Genomic DNA, 21,011 nt, shown 5'->3' on the forward strand with positions numbered 1-21,011 from the left:
GCCGGTGTTCTAACTAAAATCGCACCCCCGTCGTTTTGTACACCCCCTACGTCAGAGGGGTGCCGATTCATGCAGGTTCTGCCTGTATATTCGCGCTCCCCCATCTGGTTGTGCATCCTCTCCTTGCGCATGTGTGAACATTTTCACTACTACTACCATGGGGCACTTGGAAGCCAGGATGGCAGAGAATGCAAAGGCAGCGCCGCTGCTGAGGAGGTGGAAACAGGCCTCTTCAGCAGCGCGGGCGGCACCTGGCCGCACTGTGCTTTAAGATGCCCCTTAGTTCAGCCCCCCCTTCCCTAGGAGAGAGGGGTAGTGATAGGGAATGGAGGCAGGGAAGGAGCTGGACCAGCAGACCCCAAGTGTGGGGGTCTGCTAAGTCATAAATTTTATCTTAGGAATTCGGCAGGGAGATACAGTGGGTCATTGAAGCCCAGGCGTCGGTCACAGGGCCCTCTTTCTCCTGGGATTTGTACCAGAGAAGAGAGGGGCTGTGACTGCATCCTGTGAGGGGAGGAGGGGGTGGGGAGGGTTGCAGGAGCCCTGGGGCTTGGGTGGGATGAAGTGCCGAGGAACAGGGTGAAAGGGTGGGGGAGACGTGGACAGCTTGCAGGGGGTGCTGTGGAAAAATGTGCAGAAAAAAGCGCCTGCCACAAACTATACTTTTACATCACGAAAATGACGTTTGGTTGTCAACCTTGAGGACTAAACTTTATCTATGTTTGCATAATTAACAATTGAACTTTGTGAGGACATCTTCCTGTGGGAATTAAGTCACCGCTTGCCCAAAAATCAGGACAAGAAGCACAGTCATTTTAATTTCCTCCAAGATCTTGAGGTATTGTCAAATAAAAGCATTGTTGGGAAATAATAACTGTGTAACATGATTTTCACTGCAATTGGGAGCATAGCCTTGCAAGCAGGGGCTGTCGTCATGAAGTGAACAATGGCCAAGCTCAGCAGAGGTGACCTGCAGTGAGAGTACAAAGCAAGTAACTCAGCGCCATAAAGAGATGGCACCTACCATGGCGTAGAGATGGGTGCTGAAGGTGGCACCTACCATGGCGTAGAGATGCGTGCTGAAGGTGGCACCTACCATGGTGTAGAGATGGCTGAAGGTGGCACCTACCATGGCGTAGAGATGGCGTGCTGAAGGTGGCACCTACCATGGCGTAGAGATGGCTGAAGGTGGCACCTACCATGGCGTTGAGATGGCTGAAGGTGGCACCTACCATGGCGTAGAGATGGGTGCTGAAGGTGGTACCTACCGCGGCGTAGAGATGGGTGCTGAAGGTGGCACCTACCGTGTGGCTCTCTTGTTTCCACAACTGTAAACCAGGATGACTAGTACTGTGGGGTGGGGGGAGCTGGAGGGCTCTTTTCTGCTCTTTACATTTCTGGTCCTGACAGGATTCCGCGGAAGCGTCTGATCCTCACATGCGGTCGGTCTAACACCGCTTACACATCGAGTTTGTCCAGAAAAGGGCAGCGTGTGCAGTATTTTTATTTCTACGTCTCGTTGCTATGATGAAGTCTGTTTTCGAAGGGGAAAGTGAGCGGCTGTCCACATCAGACAGGACCCCTCCCAAGCCTAGAGGCCGCCGTGCCTTCGATATTAAAGTACAGATTCCTAGGTGATGACTGGTCCTAGGATGTGACTTATTGCAGCCACAGGTGTAGTGACGTTTGGACACCACTCTCTCCCCTCAAATGTCTTATACGTGATAACGCGCCCGAGTCGGGCGGGAGACTCCCGATTTTTACAGCAGGAAATAAGAAACTTTTTGTTGCTTCACACCTGAAATTGCCTTCACTACAATGCAAGTCAGTGGAAAAAATAAACTCCCCCGTATTTTCTACAAAACTTTCCTCTTCTCAAATGTTGGCACATATGTCAGGTGCACGATTTTCTGGTTGCAGGAGAAATCTAGTGTTTGGTTTGGTGGCGCCTCAGGCAGCTGCCCCTATTGCATAGAAAGGGGCATGTATGTGGCTGCAGGTGAATTTAACTGGTTTTCGCCTTATGTGGGATGATGAAATGCGGAGGGTGGTCGACATAGGGGTTAAACCCTCTGCAGACATCTGTGTGCTACTTGGAGGTCACCGGCTCCACATATCTGGTGGTCCTCAGTCTGAGGTGATAGCGTGCCACTTGGGGTGTAAAGGCAACACCTGTTATTTACAGCATTACAAAAACACAGCATCCATGATGACAAGCATCTTATGCCGAATCAAACATTTAGTTATTCGTCACTGGAGGTCATGTTGAGTTTTTTAGTGTAGGAGTATATAAGAATATTCAGAATCTGTAACTACTACTTGAGGTACACCGGCTATTTTACTCAGCTGAACATACTCTTAACCCCATTGCGTCCAAAAGGTGGACCCCATTTTATTCTGAAATTGATAAGGAAACAAACCCTTAGTAGCTTTTAAAGGCAGCTTTTTGGGCGCCTTTTATGGCTACGAACCCCTAGAGGTCATATGGTGGCATAGAAATGTTACCTTGGCTGAGGCAAGCCTTTAGCTGTATCCAGGCCCTAATGTGACTGTGTCTGGCCAGCATCATGGATCCTTTTGTGCACCTTAAAAACTAGCATTGCAAAAAGCCAATACCAATAAATCTGGCTGTAATCTGTGAAGGTTTTCCAAGACCCTTTCTGCGTGACCAGGTTGGCATTTTTAATTATGCCACTACTGTTAGTTTTGTCAATACTTGTTTTGCACACAGCACACACACTTACAACACGGACCCAGATACAGCTAACATTTAACAAGCATTGGAAATGCAATAGGTCTCGGATTTATTTGAGTTAGAGCTAATGGCATTGTAAATGGCAATGTCTTTTAGCCATGTGTTATGGAGTGTATGCATGTGGTGTGTAGTGGAATTATGTGGGTTGGATTTGAGTTGTATCAATGGTGGCATGCTGCGCTTTAGATGAATATGTTTAAAAGTAAAGTGCACCATATTGAGATTGCTACAATAGTTAATTGTGGATGCGTTAACAATTGATGTGTGCACTGATGGCTGGTGGTGTGTGTGCCTGTAGAAATTGTGCACTGATGGCTGGTGGTGTGTGTGCCTGGTGGAAGCGTGCACTGACGGCTGGTGGTGTGTGTGTGTGGTTGTGTGTGTGGTGGTGAGTGTGAGGTGGTGAGAATGTGGTGTCCGAGTGTGTGTGTGGTGGTGTCTGTGTGTGTGGTGTATTTGGTCTTATGTGTGTGGTCTTATGTGTGTGTGGTGGACTTAGTTCCAGTTTTTGTACCCTGCACACTCACACACTGCCCCTACACCCTCACACACTGCTCACCCTACACACTCACACAATGTTCACCCTGCACGCTCACACAATGTTAACCCTGCATACTCACACACTGCTCACCCTGCACACTCACACACTGCTGTGAGTGTGTGTGTATGATGTTTGTGTGTGTGTGGTGTTGTGTTGCGTGTGTGGTGTGTGTCTGTGTGTGTGGTGTGTGTCTGTGTGGTGTTGTGTGATCCTCTGTGAGACACCGGGGTCTGTAGTCTGGAATGGAAGCTTTGGTCAGATGGGGGAGCATGGAAATGTTGTGCTCCTGTGAAAGAGCTGGCAGGTGATTGGGGTCCCCCTTAGAAGGCAAAGACTCTGAAAGCAGTGCCCCTGTCTTTAACACCACCACACCAGTGTGCCTCAAGTAACATGTGCCAGGTCTTCTACAACGCAGGGGCAGAGAGGAGAGGAGAGGCAGGACAACACCGGGGCTGAGAGAAGAGGCAGGACAACGCAGGGGCAGAGAGGAGATGCAGGTGCAGAGAGGAGAGGCAGGACAACGCAGGGGCAGAGAGGACAGGCAAGACACAATGCAGAGGCAGAGTGGAGAGGCAGGACAACGCAGGGGCAGAGAGGAGAGGCAAGACACAACGCAGGGGCAGAGAGGAGAGGCAAGACACAACGCAGGGGCAGAGAGGAGAGGCAAGACACAACACAGGGGCAGACAGGAGAGGCAAGACAACGCAGGGGCAGAAAGGAGAGGCATCTGGAGGGGAGAGTTAACTAGGGGAAAGGGCAGGGACATGAGCGGCTTTGAAATGGGGCTGGGGCTAATGGGGACATTAGCAACATAAAAGGGAATTAAGAAGGTAGAAAAAAATGAAGTGAAATTAGAGAAAAGGTGGTGAGAGGAAACATACCAGAAAGATAGAGGTGTGCTATTGGAATGAGAGGGGGTGCTTGAGGCGTGGAAAGGGAAGGAAGAACATGGAAACTGGAAAACGAGAAGAAGAGCATTGGCAGGTGGAGAGGCAGTGACTCAGAAAGGTGGGTGCCTTTTACAGAGCAGGAGAGGGCAAGGAAACTAGAAGGGAGAGCGGCACGCGGGGAAAGAGCCCGATAGAGCTGAAATTGTGCATTCAGGAGAGCAGAGAAGGCCAAATAGGGAAGTGAGGGGCGGGGACAGGGAGGAACAGGACGGGAATGGGCAGAGCAGGCCTATAATAGGGAGAAAAACATGCGCAGAAATATAAAAGGGCGGGGGAGAGACAGACAGGCAGAATAAAAAAGAAAAGGTGGTGCGAGGCGGAAAATGTGCAATAGGGTAGATGGTCTCTTGTATCCTGGAGAAGATAGGGGAAGAAAAAGTGGAATAAGATACGGCTTGTGGTGAAAAGCAGGGCAGGCGGGAGACAGGGACGTGGAACTGGTGAGAGGAAAGGGGCAGTGTAGATCGCACAGAAGGCGAGGGGAGGGAGGATAAGCGAAATCAGTGGTGAGGGAACGGGTTGCAGAGAAGGTGCTGAAGAGAGATAGAGGGAGAAGGGTGGTGGTGACCGGTGCGGGGGCTGGGGTTGGACAGGCGGTTAGGGAGGGGTAGGATTGAAGCAAGAGAAGCAGAGGGGTGGAAGGGGGCGAGAGGGAAGGAGGGCTGCAGCCCTGAAAGATACAGCTTTTTGTTTTACACTCAACATGTTCATTTTTAGAAATGTCAAGTATAGAACTCTCAAAAGGTAAACTTGGATTTGAGGTTATACACTAGGGCTTCATGAAAAGAAATACTCACAGGTAGACAAAAACACAGATACTTTTGGGTGGCAAGCACTTTTCAAAACGGCATCATGCTGAGCTCCGTGCACATGCTCTTGCTTTCAGAGATGCCCTGCATTTTGCTAGAGGAGCTTTCAGCTGGTCTCAATCAAAAGGTACCCTACAGTAAAAAAAGCTGGCCGCTGTTGAATACCATAGATTGACTAGAAACCATACAACATGCATAGACCTTCGTGTTGAATGCAAATTTTTAAAAAAATGGTCAGGTCACAGACTACCAGAAACAGGAGGTGTTGTTTCTCAAAGGAAAAATCAACTCCAAGTCACCCAAAAATATAACTCACATGTAGACAAAAACAACACGGATACTTTGGGTGGCGATTATTTTTCAAAACGGTAGGCTGAGTTCCGTGAACATGCTCGCGCTTTCAGAGATGCCCTGCATTTTGCTAGAGGAGCTTTCAGCTGGTCTCAATCAAAAGGTACCCTACAGGAAAAAATGGAGTATGTATATTCCCAACAGAGACATGTACGTATATGGCTTTCGGGACCGCCTATCAGCACTTAGAACGTATATTGCCATAGAGACTGTGTTTATTTATAACAATGTCCATTATCAGGGGTGTATATTCACACTGGGGAGTGTGCATTATCACGGATAACGCCCATAATTAGGGGAACTGTAGGAGGGTGGATACCTGACTATGGTTACCCCAGATTTTTTGCCTTGTGTTTAGCTGGTTTCCTGCTATTCAGGGCCCCAGGCTATCTGCTCTCTATTTAAAATGGACTCCATGTACCCTAGGTGCATAACTAATTGGATATTGGGTCACCTTATCAGCCCCTGTACAGTGTACTATAGGTACCCAGGGCATAGGTGCATCCAAGGCCTACCAGGGGCAGCAGCATATCTTTTGCCTCCCCTGAGTGGCTATCCAAAATGACACAACTGGCTGATCACTCAGCTGGGGCAAGGTTGTGTAATCACCCCTTGCTTAGATATAGTATACCTATATCTAAACCTATATCGGGACACATATATACCTATAAGTCACTCCTATGGCAGGCCTTAACAATCCTGGAGTCAGAGTGCTTGGTTTTATGTGAGATGGTGCTCTAGCATGAGCTGAGCCTGTCTGCAGCTTTCGGAGCACAGTGTTTTGCCGCCCGAGTATATATGTATACGTCTACACACCTGGCCCTCTCCCAGGCATTATGTGGGCATCGTAGCAACAACATAAAAATAAACAAGCATTGGCATAGCCAATAGTTCTCGCATTTGGGACCTTATAATCTGGCCTCCGGGGGCCCTGCTTCACCAATGGTGCCCCCAAGGTGGTCCCCAGGCCCAGGACGCTGGCCAGTGTGGTAGCAAAGTACGACTCAGGACCCCACTGCAGACGGGCCCCAATGCGATGCAGCTGTCCACGGTGTGCCACCCTAGGATCACCTCACCCCGCTCACTTCCCGGTTCCGGCAAAGTCCTGCTGGCCAACGCGGGCGCCGGGGGGAAGGACTGGGGCACCGGTCACCTCTCAGAGTCAGTCTCCCCCGTTCCGACCACCGGGCGCGGGAACAGTAATGGTCGTTGTGAGAAGTTGGCCTGGCATATGATGTTCACTAGTTATAGTGAACACCTTGCAACAGTCCAATTCGACCCTTATAGTGTTAGGTTAAAGACAACCTTTAAAGAAAGCTATCCTAGTGGTAGCTGTGTAGAGCATCCTTCAGGGTAAGTCTTGATGGAGTGTTAAGCTTATTGTTTTACCATAGATAACCTCTTGAATAGCCAAATGAAAGAGTAGTCCACACAGTTATATTTTCAAAATATATGTATTTATTCTAGGAACAACCCTACTAGTCTATTTATGAGACTAGAGGCAAAAGATACATTTTCAAACAAGCATTAATAGTTACAATAAATAGCACTGGAATCACAGGGCCCCAGGGGGGGACCAAACCATATATCAAACAAGCATTAGAAATGCAATCGGGCTCGGATTTATTTGAGTTTGAGCTAATGGCATTGTAAATGCCAATGTATTGTTGCTATGTGTTATGGAGTGTGTTCATGTGGTGTGTACTGCCAGTGATCTCCTTGTGAGTGTGAGAATATTACACCGTTACTGCCTGTGATGTCCTTCTTGTGAGTGTGAGAAGCTTGCACCTCTGCTGCCTGTGGTCTCCTTGTGAGTGTAAGAAGCTTGCACTGCTGCTGCCTGTGATGTCGTTCTTGTGAGTGGGAGAAGATTGCACCTCAGCTGCCTGTGGTCTCCTTGTGAGTGTAAGAAGCTTGCACAGCTGCTGCCTCACTACTCTACTCACTACTCTACTCACTACTCTACTCACTACTCTGCACTCACTATTCACTACTCACTACTCTACTCACTACTCTACTCACTACTCTGCACTCACTACTCACTACTCTACTCACTACTCTGCACTCACTACTCTACTCACTACTCACTACTCACTACTCTGCACTCACTACTCTACTCACTACTCACTACTCTACTCACTACTCACTACTCTACTCACTACTCTGCACTCACTACTCACTACTCTACTCACTACTATACTCACTATTCACTACTCTACTCACTACTCTGCACTCACTACTCACTACTCTACTCACTACTCTACTCACTACACTACTCACTACTCACTACTCTGCACTCACTACTCTACTCACTACTCACTCCTCACTACTCACTACTCTACTCACTACTCTACTACTCTACTCACTACTCACTACTCACTACTCTACTCACTACTCACTACTCTACTCACTACTCACTACTCACTACTCACTACTCTGCACTCACTACTCTGCACTCACTACTCTACTCACTACTCACTACTCACTACTCTGCACTCACTACTCTACTCACTACTCACTACTCTACTCACTACTCACTACTCTACTCCCTACTCTGCACTCACTACTCACTACTCTACTCACTACTATACTCACTATTCACTACTCTACTCACTACTCTGCACTCACTACTCACTACTCTACTCACTACTCACTACTCTACTCACTACTCACTACTCTACTCACTACACTACTCACTACTCACTACTCACTACTCTGCACTCACTACTCTGCACTCACTACTCTACTCACTACTCACTACTCTACTCACTACTCACTACTCTACTCACTACACTACTCACTACTCTGCACTCACTACTCTACGGAGACAGCTCTCCTGAGGGCCACTGAAACCTTACGAGAGGGAGCAGACGGGGGCAAGACCATGGCCCTCATCATGCTCGATCTCAGTGCCGCGTTTGACACTGTAGCACACTCCATCTTGCTACAGTGTCTAAACAAAGCTGGAGTCACCAATAAGGCACTGGGATGGCTGAAAGCCTTCTTGATCAATAGGAGCTTCCAAGTCCAAAGAGGGACTTCCCTCTCAGACAGGGTGCTGCTTGAACAGGGGGTACCTCAGGGCTCGGCCCTGAGTCCCACCCTGTTTAATCTGTACATGGCCCCCCTGGCAGAGGTGGTGCAATCGTTCGGCGTGGAGCTTGTCTCTTACGCCGACGATACGCAACTTCTTATATCTCTGACCCAAGCCCCTTCTATGGAAGCTGATAACTTTAATGCCTGCATGACCAAGCTGGCCACTTGGATGACAGAGCATTGTTTAAAACTGAACGGAACAAAAACGGAGGTCCTCATTATTGGAGGCAATGAGGCCAAATGGACGGCAGAATGGTGGCCCAGTTGCCTGGGTCCTCTGCCCCCTCCTAATCGAGAGGCGAAGAATCTAGGCGTCTGGGTTGACAATAAGCTGTCCTTTGATAGCCACATAAAGAAAACTGTAGGTAAATGTTTTGGGGTGATGAAAACGCTCAATCGCACCCTTGACCTGCTACCTTTTAACTCCAGGCGTACCATGACGCAGGCATTGATAACTTCCCGTATTGATTACGGAAATGTACTGCTCATGGGTACATCGGAGAAAAACATCAAGAAACTACAGGTTTTACAAAATTCGGCAGCACGCCTGGTGTTAAGGCTTCCCCGCAGAGCCCCTTCACGACCCTCTCTAGCAGCCCTCCATTGGCTACCTATTAGTAAGAGGATTGTTTTTAAAGCTATGCTTTGGTGCCATAGGATAATCCATCATAGAGCACCGGCCTATATGTCGGATCTGGCATCTTTGTATGAACCCAACAGATCCCTCAGATCCAAAGGAATAGGTCTGCTCAGAACTGCCTGCCCCAAAAAAGCTAGAATGGGAGGCAGATCATTCCGCACCTTAGCGGCTAGGCACTGGAACCTCCTGCCTCTGGATACCAGGCTAGAGATTAATGAGTCCTCTTTTAGAAAGAAGTTGAAAACTTGCCTCTTTACTTTGTGAATGGGTTTCTCTCTCTCCTTTTAAGATGCTCTCTCCACAGCGCGGGGACACGCCGGGAGGCGTCACCAGGCGCTTTACAAACTCCTTTAAACTAAACTAAACTAAACTAAACTCACTACTCACTACTCACTACTCTACTACTGTACTCTACTCACTACTCACTACTCACTACTCTACTCACTACTCACTACTCTCTACTCACTACTCACTACTCACTACTCACTACTCTGCACTCACTACTCTACTCACTACTCACTACTCACTACTCACTACTCACTACTCTACTCACTACTCTACTCACTACTCACTACTCTACTCACTACTCACTACTCACTACTCAATACTCACTAATCAATACTCACTACTCACTACTCTACTCACTACTCACTACTCTACTCACTCACAAACCAAGGACAGAACAACCCACTGACAGCACTTGAACACCACCAATAGCATTATCACACTCTCTCATGCTATGGGCTAGCAGTCACACTCTACCAAAACACTCTCAGACCCCTCAAAAAATAGTTTTAAAAAAGCTGGCAGGTATGGTGGTAACTAAAACTGCCTCTTCGCTAATTGGTTAGATTGTGTGTGCATTATTGTGGGGGAAGGCAAGAATGAAGCAAAAGAGGATGAATAGATGAGTGATTTGAGTAACTGAGTGCAGGGATTGTGAGTGTGTGGCATGCTGGGGAGTTTAATCAGACCTGTTTAGTTTTCTATAGTTTGTTAGATTATATACACCGAGCTTTTTTGCTGCACTGTCAAGATCAAAATGGAAATAATTTGTGGGCAGATTTAGAATTCCGAGATGGCTCAGTCGGGCACCGTATGTTCTACCGTAAGAGGTGAAATACATTAAGGCACCAGACGTATAAGCTGTTCGTAAACACATCATTTGCCACGGAGAAAAGAGGAGCAGTTACAGGTCCATGACCGTTTCCTCATTTCCTCTGTAAAAATTGCATTACTTGAGAATAAAGCAGACTTTTTCTTCGTGGATCTGCTATTTTCACCGTGCCTAGTTTGCCAGTGGAACCGCTCCTCTCCGCCCGCGTCTAAATTGGTTTGAACAGTGAGAGAGCGGCCTGATACTGCTGAGCAAGGCCTCAGGGCCTTTGAAACGGCGTTTCTAGCTCTGCTTTTCACGAGGTCTAAACTGCGACACCATGGCATTTCAATTTTAGGCTCTGGTAAACCAAGAATCTATAGTTCACGGAATGTTTCGATTGAACTCGGTGCCTGGCCCAGCCCTGGGAAGTTATTTTCCAATTGGAGCTACTTTCATGCAAAAAGGGAGTTAGATAAAAAGTCTTGATGCAATGCAATGGTGAACGCGCTCGCACCATCTGGATTGCATTACACGGGCACTCTGACAGCTCCTAATTAAGATTAATCACTCTGCGTGCTCGTTCGCGCACAGAATATGCCATGAAACTAACATCAATGACGGACGAAAAGTAAATATACCCTATCACGTCAAGGCTACTAAATAGACAGCACAGCGAAGACGAATCACTAGGCAGATGCCATAAAACACTAAGGAATGTGTCTGCCCGGAGCCCTAGAGATACCTTTTTTTTTCTTTAACATTAGGAGCTCGGAGCTCCGCCTCCCCTGCGTCAGTGGAGTTGTTCAAGGTCGCAGTGATGCGCTCCATTCCCAGTATGTACCTGAGCCTATGAAGCCAACCCATGTCTATGGGGGGAGGGAGGAGCCTGAATGCTTGAGGACATTTTCTAGTGCTGCACCCATGTCCATGTCGATCCCCAGGCAGAGCTGGCCCTTGCTGCCTCCGACCCCCCACTGCTTTTGGTGCCCCTTGCTCCTCTAAGGTGCTATCACCGCGTCATGGGGTGCCCATGCCACCCCACTTGCTGCTCTCGTAAGCTCTAGCCAGTCTCTGCTTGCATCGCTGCGCCTTTGAATGGCCCAATGCATCCGGGCACGGGATCGGCAGTTACTTGTGGCTGGGTGTCTCTCCGCTGTGTTGCTCTGCTGGGCCCTGGGCTCGGCACTGCTCCTTGCAGCGACAGTCTCCTCTGCGGGTGGCCCCAGCTTCACTGTGCCCAGCCCTTGTCTCCAGCCTGACACCGCGCCTACCCCAGACCCCGGCCACCTCAGCCCCTCACTCTCGCAGTACCCAGGACGAGCCTTCTCCGGACGTCCTCAGGGCCGACAATCTCTTCACTCGCCCCAAGGCAAATCAGCACACACCCGTGGTGGCTGCCCCGTGTCCTGCGGGTGATAGGGCCTCTTTGAGCTTGTGTGCTCTGTCCCCCTAACTGTGGCTCTCCGGCTTAGTGCTGTGCCAGGCGAGTGTTGAGGGTCTTTCTGAAGGTTTTCAAAGAGGGGGCGTGTCTGAGATCTTGTGGTAGGTTGTTCCATGTCTTGGCTGCGATGTGGGAGAAGGATCTTGCTCCTGCTCTGGCTCTGTGGACGCGCGTGGTTTTGGCTAGTCTGAGGTTGGAGGAACGTAGAAGGATCTGATTTTCTGGTGGAAGTAGGTTCTGAGCTTGTTGCCACTGACTGGGGACTGTGTGAAATGTGGAACAAGTATGCATTTACCATGCTAGGAAAGAGCACTGGCACTGGGGACCTTGTACGCATGAACCAAGTGACTTTATGTGAAAGTTGCTTTAGATATCAGTCACAAACTATGGTTGACCATTTCAAATCAGTGCAGTTTCCTACAGATTTTTTTCACAAACTCTGAAAACTAATTTCAGTTTACAAATGAAATAAAAACATATTTACCTGTTTACAATGCAAAGTGAATAAATATTTTTTTTTACTATCTTTCCAACAGGCACTATGTAAACAATGCTGCAGATGGATACATATCGAATGCATTCGAAAAGATGCAACATCCTTGTTACATCAAGAAGTTTTCAAATGTAGCAAATGTATTTAATGAACAAGTTACTTACCTTCGGTAAAGATGTGTTCGCATGTGAGCTGTAGATCACATGCTTTGCATAATTGTGCCATCTAGTTTTGGTTACGGATGTTCAAAAGTAGTTTTTCTTTGAAGAAGTCTTTCCAGTCACGAGGTTAGATGACTCCTTCTTTTGTTGATAGTGCGCATGGGCATCAATTCCATTGTTAGACTGTTTTCCCGAAAGAGGTTGAGAATGCAGTATATAAGTGTAGTACAGAGTTGTCAATGCGTATGTTAAGTAAATAATAACAACTGCAACAACCACAGGTGTCGGGGGAGGTGGGAGGGCACATGTGAATCCACTGCTCTACATTCCAAGAACAGATGCTTACACTGATAGTAACCCAGATCTCAACTGTGTTCTCTGTTTTCAGTACTGTGAGAGAAGTAAAGAAACCTTCTCAGTGAAGTGAAATTAGTTATTCTGATACATTGAAACTATTTTCACAACTTGTTTACTGTAATATCGTTGTTTGTGGTGCTCATTTTATTTTTTCTGATACATTGGAAATATTTTTACAACTTCTTTACTGTAATATCGGTGTTTGTGGTGCTCACATTTATTATTTTTTGATACATTCAAACTATTTTTACAACTTGTTTACTGTAATATCAGAGTTTGTGGTGATTATTCTAAATTATATTTTTTGATATCCAGAACACAATATTGTACTTCAGTGAAAATTATTTTGAAAACATTTGAAAAATAAATTATTATAGTGTGATTATGTATTCTTTTTAGTGCTTTATTAAATATATGCAGGGGCATGGTCACTTTCATTGTCATGACGGACACCGCCAGCAAATAAACTGCCTGTATAAGCTCCACAGCGGCCCCTCGCCAGGCACACCAGAAGCGGGGAGTGGTCAGATACATACCACGCCAGATAGGAAACCTCCCTAACCTGCCGTGCCAGCTCAGGGGTAATGAGGCAATAACCCAGCCCGTCGCCGAGGTGTAGCAGGAGAAGAGTCTGGATCCCGAGTGTCTTTACCTACATACTCCAGGGTATAAATGTTGGATCCATTCTCAACAAGGGGAGAAGGAGTGCTTTGGTAAAGGGTACATGGTTACGATAGTTAGAGTTGCAAAGTCCAAGACAGAAGAAACCAGTCCCCAGGAGAGGAAAGAGGAAAGAGGAAAGAGGGGGGGGGGGGCAGGGAGCTGGGAAGCGGGTCAGATCTGGCAGATCAGCTGTGGGAGTGAAAAAACCTCGTGCGGGCCCAAGACGGTAGAGTAAACGGTCTCCAAGCTTAGATGGGGTCTCATAGTTATAAATTGAAGTCTGGGCGCCATTTTAGAGTCAGGCAAGTCCCAGGTACCTGGGCGCAATGAACCGTGGGCCCAATGGCCGCCATCTTAGGGTCAGGCAGCTGGGTTCAGGTTGGCTCGTGCTGAATCCCCCAGAGTCAGGGTATATTCCGAGGCACACACTCTCAATATCAGGGGGGCCCTCAGCATCCGTGGGAGACCCCAACCACCGACATCAGAGGGCTCCTACTGGTGCGCCCTGCAGGGGCTATGTATTGACCGCTACAGGCAGGCAGTTGCGCTGATTGTTATCACGCTGCAATAGCCACTGGGTAGATGGGAGTCTTTGTCGCTTTTTTTTTTCAGAGTGCTGGGTTGGAGTTAATTGGATGCTGGGTTGGAGATGGATGGATGCTGGGTTGGGGATGGATGGATGCTGGGTTGGGGATGGATGGATGCTGGGTTGGGGATGGATGGATGCTGGGTTGGGGATGGATGGATGCTGGGTTGGAGATGGATGGATGCTGGGTTGGAGATGGATGGATGCTGGTTGGGGATGGATGGATGCTGGGTTGGAGATGGATGGATGCTGGTTGGGGATGGATGGATGCTGGGTTGGAGATGGATGGATGCTGGGTTGTGGATGGATGGATGCTGGGTTAGGGATGGATGGATGATGGATTGGGCATGGATTGCTGCTTGGTTAGGGATGGATAGATGCTGGGTTGGAGATGGATGGATGCTGGGTTGGAGTTGGTTGGATGCTGGTTTGGAGTTGGGTGGATGCTGAGTTGGAGATGAATGGAGTGGGGCGGATGGATGTGTGAGAGGTGGATGAATGGATGCTGGGTTGGGGATGGATGAATGCTGGGGTGGGGATGGATGGATGGATGCAGGGTTGGAGATGGATGGATGTGTGAGGGGTGGATGGATGTGTGATTTGTGGGTGGATGGATGCTGGGTTGGAGATGGATAGATGTGTGAGGGGTGGATGGATGAATGCATGGATGGATGGTTGACTGTGGGTGCTTGCAGCATGAATTGATGGATGAATTCGTGGGGAGGCGTGTTTGTGCACTGCTGGATGGGTAAGTGAGGAAACTGAGAGGCCAGAGGCCTAACGGCCTAAAAGCCCTGAAGTGCGGCGTATTCGCCATTCACGCTGGCTTGTGGCCTCTGTGTGTTTGCAACAAGGTGACCCATTGCCACCGAAGGTGCTGTATTTTCTGTATTTGCCATTTAGTCGGTTTATTGGAAGTAAACGAAGACTCTTGCCTCAGAATGTATTTATTGTTGTAGTGAATGCTTACAAATTAAATCCTCGTTTCCCTGTGACTTAGGAATATAAGGTCACCTACCTGGGCACCATAGAGATGTATGAGTGGGAGTCCCACAGGTGAGGGCCAGTCTCTCCCCTGAAAGTGTAGTTATCCTCTTCTCCACCGGATGTGATTTCACGCTATATATTAGTGATGTCAATGATATTTAAAAACCCTGAACGCCAGATCTCTGCAACCCGCCCTTTCACCGCCTGCCTCTCCATTCAGATCCTCCTAGTTATCAAGCCAAATAGACATCCACCCATTCATCCACCACCACTTCATTCATCCTTTCATCCACACAACCACCTTTCCATCCACCACGCATAGAATCACATACATCCACCTATTCAGCTCCCCGCCCAGGTATCTCATCCCCTACCCAGGCGTCCTTAAACGAGAGAAAAGCTCCAAGTGTCAGACATTTGGTTGTAGAAGTTACTCGTGGGGGGGGGGGGGGCTGAAGCACTTTGAGCCCAATGGGCGTTGCACAGCGTGTGGTTGTGTTTAGTGCACGACCAGCATGTGCCGTGTGCACGTGGCTTGTGTTTTGGGAGGTCAGGCTGTGGATGGGGAGGGGGTGGCCCCCGGCTGTTCCTGGGACTTCAACCGCTGCCGTGGGGAGTTTAAAATCAAAAAACATATTATATAGTGCGCATGCGTGCAAGGACACACATGCGCACTAAAACGGCAGAACACCGGGGAGCTTAAAAATACCTGTATGAAGCCATAAGTACATTGTGCGGTTGCGTAGGATAGTGCGCATGCGCACACACGAGGGGGGAGCGCATACAGACGGGGAGCAGGGAACCACGGAACACCGGCACGTTTGTGAGACAAACGCATGCGTGGCTACTGTCACGTGGATCCCAATAACCGCTTTAGCCTTGTTGTGAAGGACGCGATACTCTAGCCCTTACGCGTTGTGCAAGAGCAGAGACTACTTTGGCATCCATCTTTGTGAGGGATGCGGCCTGTTATTTCGGTGAGAAGACCAACGTTTCAGCGGCCATCTTTTTGTGTGACGCCTGCCTCCCCGGCCGCCATCTTAGCGTGGGGAGCGCGGCCGCTCGTCTACCACCCAAGAAGCCATGTTTATGCGGGGCGTGCGATGCTGCGACCGGTTACCGTTAGACAGAAATGAAGGAGGTAGACATCATATTAGATAAATGCGCCGGTTATGGGGGCTCCTGGAAACGCATGCACGTGAGTGTGGACTATCTGTGGATCAGGCTTCACGGGGGTATAAATGGGGGAGGGGGTGATAAAGATGATGAAAAGTGACTCCCGGTTCTCTTCTCCTATGACTATCTGCTGTTCTCTTCCACCCCGCCTACTTCTTTAACTCCCTGTTCTCTTCTCATGTGCTGATCTGCTGCTCTCATCCACCCACCTCCTTCTTTAACTACCCGTTCTCTTCTCTCGTGCTGATCTGCTGCTCTCATCCACCCACCTCCTTCTTTAACTACCTGTTCTCTTCTCTCTTGCTGATCTGCTGTTCTCTTCCACCCCACCTTCTTCTCTACCTCCCTGTTCTCTTCTCCCGTGCTGATCTGCTGCTCTCTTCCAACCGCCTCCTTCTTTAACTCCCTGTTCTCTTCTGCTGTGCTGATCTGCTGCTCTCTTCCACATGCATCCTTCTCTAACCGTGCACACACACATACAACTACACACACACAACCGCACGAACACACACAACCACACCACACACACAATTGCACACACAACCACACACACAACCACACACACAATCACACCCAACCACACACACACAACCACACATACAACCACACACACATACAACTACATGCACAAACACACAACCACACACATCTATCTATCGCCATAACTCTATCTGTCGCCCTCACTCTATCTATCCGTCACCCTCACTCTATCTGTCACACTCACTCTGTCTGTTGCCCTCACTCTATCTGTCGCCCTCACTCTATCTATCTATTGCCCTCACTCTATCTATCTGTCGCCCTCACTCTATCTATCGCCCTCACTCTATCTATCGCCCTCACTCTATCTATCGCCCTCACTCTTTATCTATCTATCTATCTATCTATATATCTATCTATCTATCTATCTATCTATCTATCTATCTATCTATCTATCTATCTATCTATCTATCTATCTATCTATCTATCTATCTATCTATCTATCTATCTATCTATCTATCTATCGCCCTCACTCTATCTATCGCCCTCATTCTATCTAGCTATCTAACTATCTATCTATCTATCTATCTATCTATCTATCTATCTATCTATCTATCTATCTATCTATCTATCTATCTATCTATCTATCTATCTATCTATCTATCTATCTATTGCCCTCACTTTATCTATCGATCTATCACCCTCACTCTATCTATCTATCTATCTATCTATCTATCTATCTATCTATCTATCTATCTATCTATCTATCTATCTATCTATCTATCTATCTATCTATCGCCCTCACTCTATCTATCTATCTATCTATCTATCTATCTATCTATCTATCTATCTATCTATCTATCTATCTATCTATCTATCTATCTATCTATCTATCTATCGCCCTCACTCTATCTCATTCTGTACTCCACCACCTGGTCTTCTAAAAGTACAGCCCTGCCACCTTACATGCCTTCTCCAAAGGTGCCAGGATACAGGAATCCTGCAATGATCTATCATCTCCAATGTTGCCTTCAGAGGTTTCTGGGAGAGGGGATCTTTTAAGTGGATGCAATTTGTTTTTATACCTGACCCACTCCACAGTGTCAGAAATGAGGCCAAATTAAATGCAGGGGTGCAGGTTGTCAGCTGGTCGCCATGCCTGCTTCCAGCAGGCAGGTCATAGCTGCTGAGTCCGCCAGTGGTGCCAGTCAGCAGTTATTATAGACTGCATGGTCCATACGATGGGGGTTTCAGGCCAGTGGTGGATTGGATATTTGTATAGCCGTGCTGTCCTTGTGGTCCTGTCTTTTGCTGTGCTCTGCCTGTTTAGCAGAACACAGCACCACTGTTTGTAGATGGACATTTCCGAGAGTTTTCATTTCTATTACCTACAAACATAGCACCTTTATTAGTAGACTGCAAGTACAACCCCCAGAGTTTGGTTGTGCTATTGAATGGTCAAAGATCCTCTGTTCAATGGTACTCATTTTATCGACCTCAGAAGGATGAAAAGCTATGTAAACTCATGTGGAATCAAACAAGTGAACATGTGAGTATAGGAGAGCAAACACAGATCCTTGGAGTAGGCACATTAGCTCCTTGGGCCACCAGTGTAATACATAACTGTTACCATACCACATGTCCCAGTAAGATAGCGGTGTTCGGACAGTGTAGTGACACACACAGTAGAGTGTTTTGCTGCCACTGCCTGTCTTCAGAGCAGCCTGTGACCGAAAAGGGGGCTCTCTGTAAGCTCACTGGCTCCTAGCAGTCACTGCAAGCCATCCTGAGTGCTCGGCTGGCAGCTATATAAGCTATATAAATATTCCATTGAGGTCCTAATGGAAGCATATCCTTTGAAAGTCAGCAGTATAATATTATATTTATATAGCTCTCCCTACCAAGTGTACCTCCCTGAACCCGAGGCGCTGGTATATAGTAGTGCAGCTGACTTGCTGTGGCTGCTATTAATAAATATAATGAATGCTTCAATCGTTCTGAGCTGCCTGTGCCTCTGCCTTTAGTTTACTGTGTTGGAGAGCTGTGCAGCCGCTGCCTGGCTCCCTTCTGCTCCGTTTTCAGTTGCCTGCCTTGGCTGGCAGTTATGTGGTTAACGATGCTCAAGCAGGAGTAGTGTTCGCCGCTGGATCTTGAAAGCTCATGCGTGCAACCACACGCATGCGCACTAAACGGCCAGAGAGTGGGGAGCTTAAAAATACATGCAGCCAAGACATGGGGTTTCCACGCATGCGCATAATTATGCGCATGCGTGGAAACGCGGGGGGTGTAAAGACAGATGGGGTGGGTCTATTGATAGTACACCGGCACTCCCACGGGATAGGCTGTCGCCACCATAGACCCCGACCACCCACCCTACGCCAGCCATTGTCCACACCACTTCCCCGAGTTCACCACCCTCCACTTGTATTCGTTTTCCCTCCTAAACGAATATCTGCCGATCAAACCCCTAGTTTCTACCCCCGACTGTTAGTTGTTTTTTCTCGCTACTCGGAAGTTCCAATTCCGATGCGTTACCCACAGGACAGCGCACACCTACAACCCGGGCAACACCGCTACAGTTTGACATGGGACAAACACTCAGGGACCCTGTGCACTCTGTACATTCTCATCACACGGCTCCTACCCTACACTACGAGGTTCAGACGAGTGATCATGGGCTCTTCCCCCACTGAATGATACCTACGGATGTACATAGGGGCTCTCCTTGTACTCATAACCATTCTGATACCTAAGCATGTCCCCATGGCTCACTGTGTAACTTCTGCTCATGAATTTGCTGTACTTGCCTGTAATCAGGGCTTAATTTGAGCCGGAACTTGCCGGTGCTTAGCACCGGCACCTAAGTATGAGGGCCGGGTCTATCACACGGATTAAGTGCACCTGTTCTGCCTTACAATTTGATATTTCAAAGTCGTGACTCGTGCGCACTGGCACACACAGAGAGTGTGTGTGCTACTACTACTGCTGTCAGTGTTTGCCGTGCCAAACTTGACTCGATGATTGCAGCAAAAAAAAACTGTACTTACTGCGGTGACTGGGTGACGTGACGTCACCTGCCTGCTGCTCCCAGTGATTTCCTCTCTCTAAGTCAAGACTTGCCGGCCGCGGATCAGTCAGGGCCCCAGTGGGCGGGACACAACTTGTTGTTGCAGGGCTGGGCACTGGGCAGGGCTTTGCAGCGGGGGTTGGGGCTATGTGCGGCAGAGGGGGAGCGATGCATGCGCAGATTATGCATGCAGATGAATGTACGCGCATTTTCGCTGCCCGCCCCAGCATACCCGCACTGCTCCCCTCACCGAGTATCTAGGAGGGTACTCGCCCGTCTTTCAAAGTTGCATGAGTTGGGACACTCACACTTGAGCTCTGGACTGCTCAGCAGGTGAGGGCGAGGCGCGAGCGAGGCAGGGCCTGGCGCCCTTAGGCTGTGATTAATTTACGGTTTTTAAAATCATCCTGATTGGCGGTCTACCAGCAGCGCGCCTGGACAAGATGGCCTGGGGGTAGGCTGGCGCCTGCGGCAGCCGAAATCATCATGAGCTGCGCAGGCAGGTGAGGCACGGCAGGGCATGGGGGCCGCAGGCTTACGTTTTTTTTTTAATTAATTGATTGATGGCCTGTCTCCTCACAGGCTCCCACAGACTGTCACCTCCCTGCGCCTGTCTCTTCTCTCTCAGGCCCCCACAGACTGTCTCTTCCCTGCGCCTGTCTCTTCTCTCTCAGGCTCCCACAGACTGTCTCCTTCCTGCTCCTGTCTCCTCCCTGCTCTTGTCTCTTCTCTCTCTGGCCCCCACAGACTGTCTCCTCCCTGCTCTTGTCTCTTCTCTCTCTGGCCCCCACAGACTGTCTCTTCCCTGCGCCTGTCTCCTCCCAGGCCCCCACAGACTGTCTCTTCCCTGCGCCTGTCTCCTCACAGGCTCCCACAGACTGTCTTCTCCCTGCTCCTGTCTCTTCTCTCTCAGGCTCCCACAGACGGTCTTCTCCCTGCTCCTGTCTCTTCTCTCTCAGGCTCCCACAGACTGTCCTCCTCCCTGTGCCTGTCTCTTCTCTCTCTGGCTCCCACAGACTGTCTCCTCCCTGCTCCTGTCTCTTCTCTCTCAGGCCCCCACAGACTGTCTCCTCCCTGCTCCTGTCTCTTCTCTCTCAGGCTCCCACAGACTGTCTCCTCCCTGCGCCTGTCTCCTCACAGGCCCCCACAGACTGTCTCCTCCCTGCGCCTGTCTCTTCTCTCTCAGGCTCCCACAGTCTGTCTCCTCCCTGCTCCTGTCTCTTCTCTGTCAGGCTCCCACAGACTGTCTCCTCCCTGCGCCTGTCTCTTCTCTCTCTGGCCCCCACAGACTGTCTCCTTCCTGCTCTTGTCTCTTCTCTCTCAGGCCCCCACAGACTGTCTCCTCCCTACGCCTGTCTCTTC

The sequence above is a fragment of the Lissotriton vulgaris genome, unplaced genomic scaffold, assembly GCF_964263255.1.
Source record: "Lissotriton vulgaris unplaced genomic scaffold, aLisVul1.2 SCAFFOLD_2969, whole genome shotgun sequence".
Taxonomy (NCBI): domain Eukaryota; kingdom Metazoa; phylum Chordata; class Amphibia; order Caudata; family Salamandridae; genus Lissotriton; species Lissotriton vulgaris.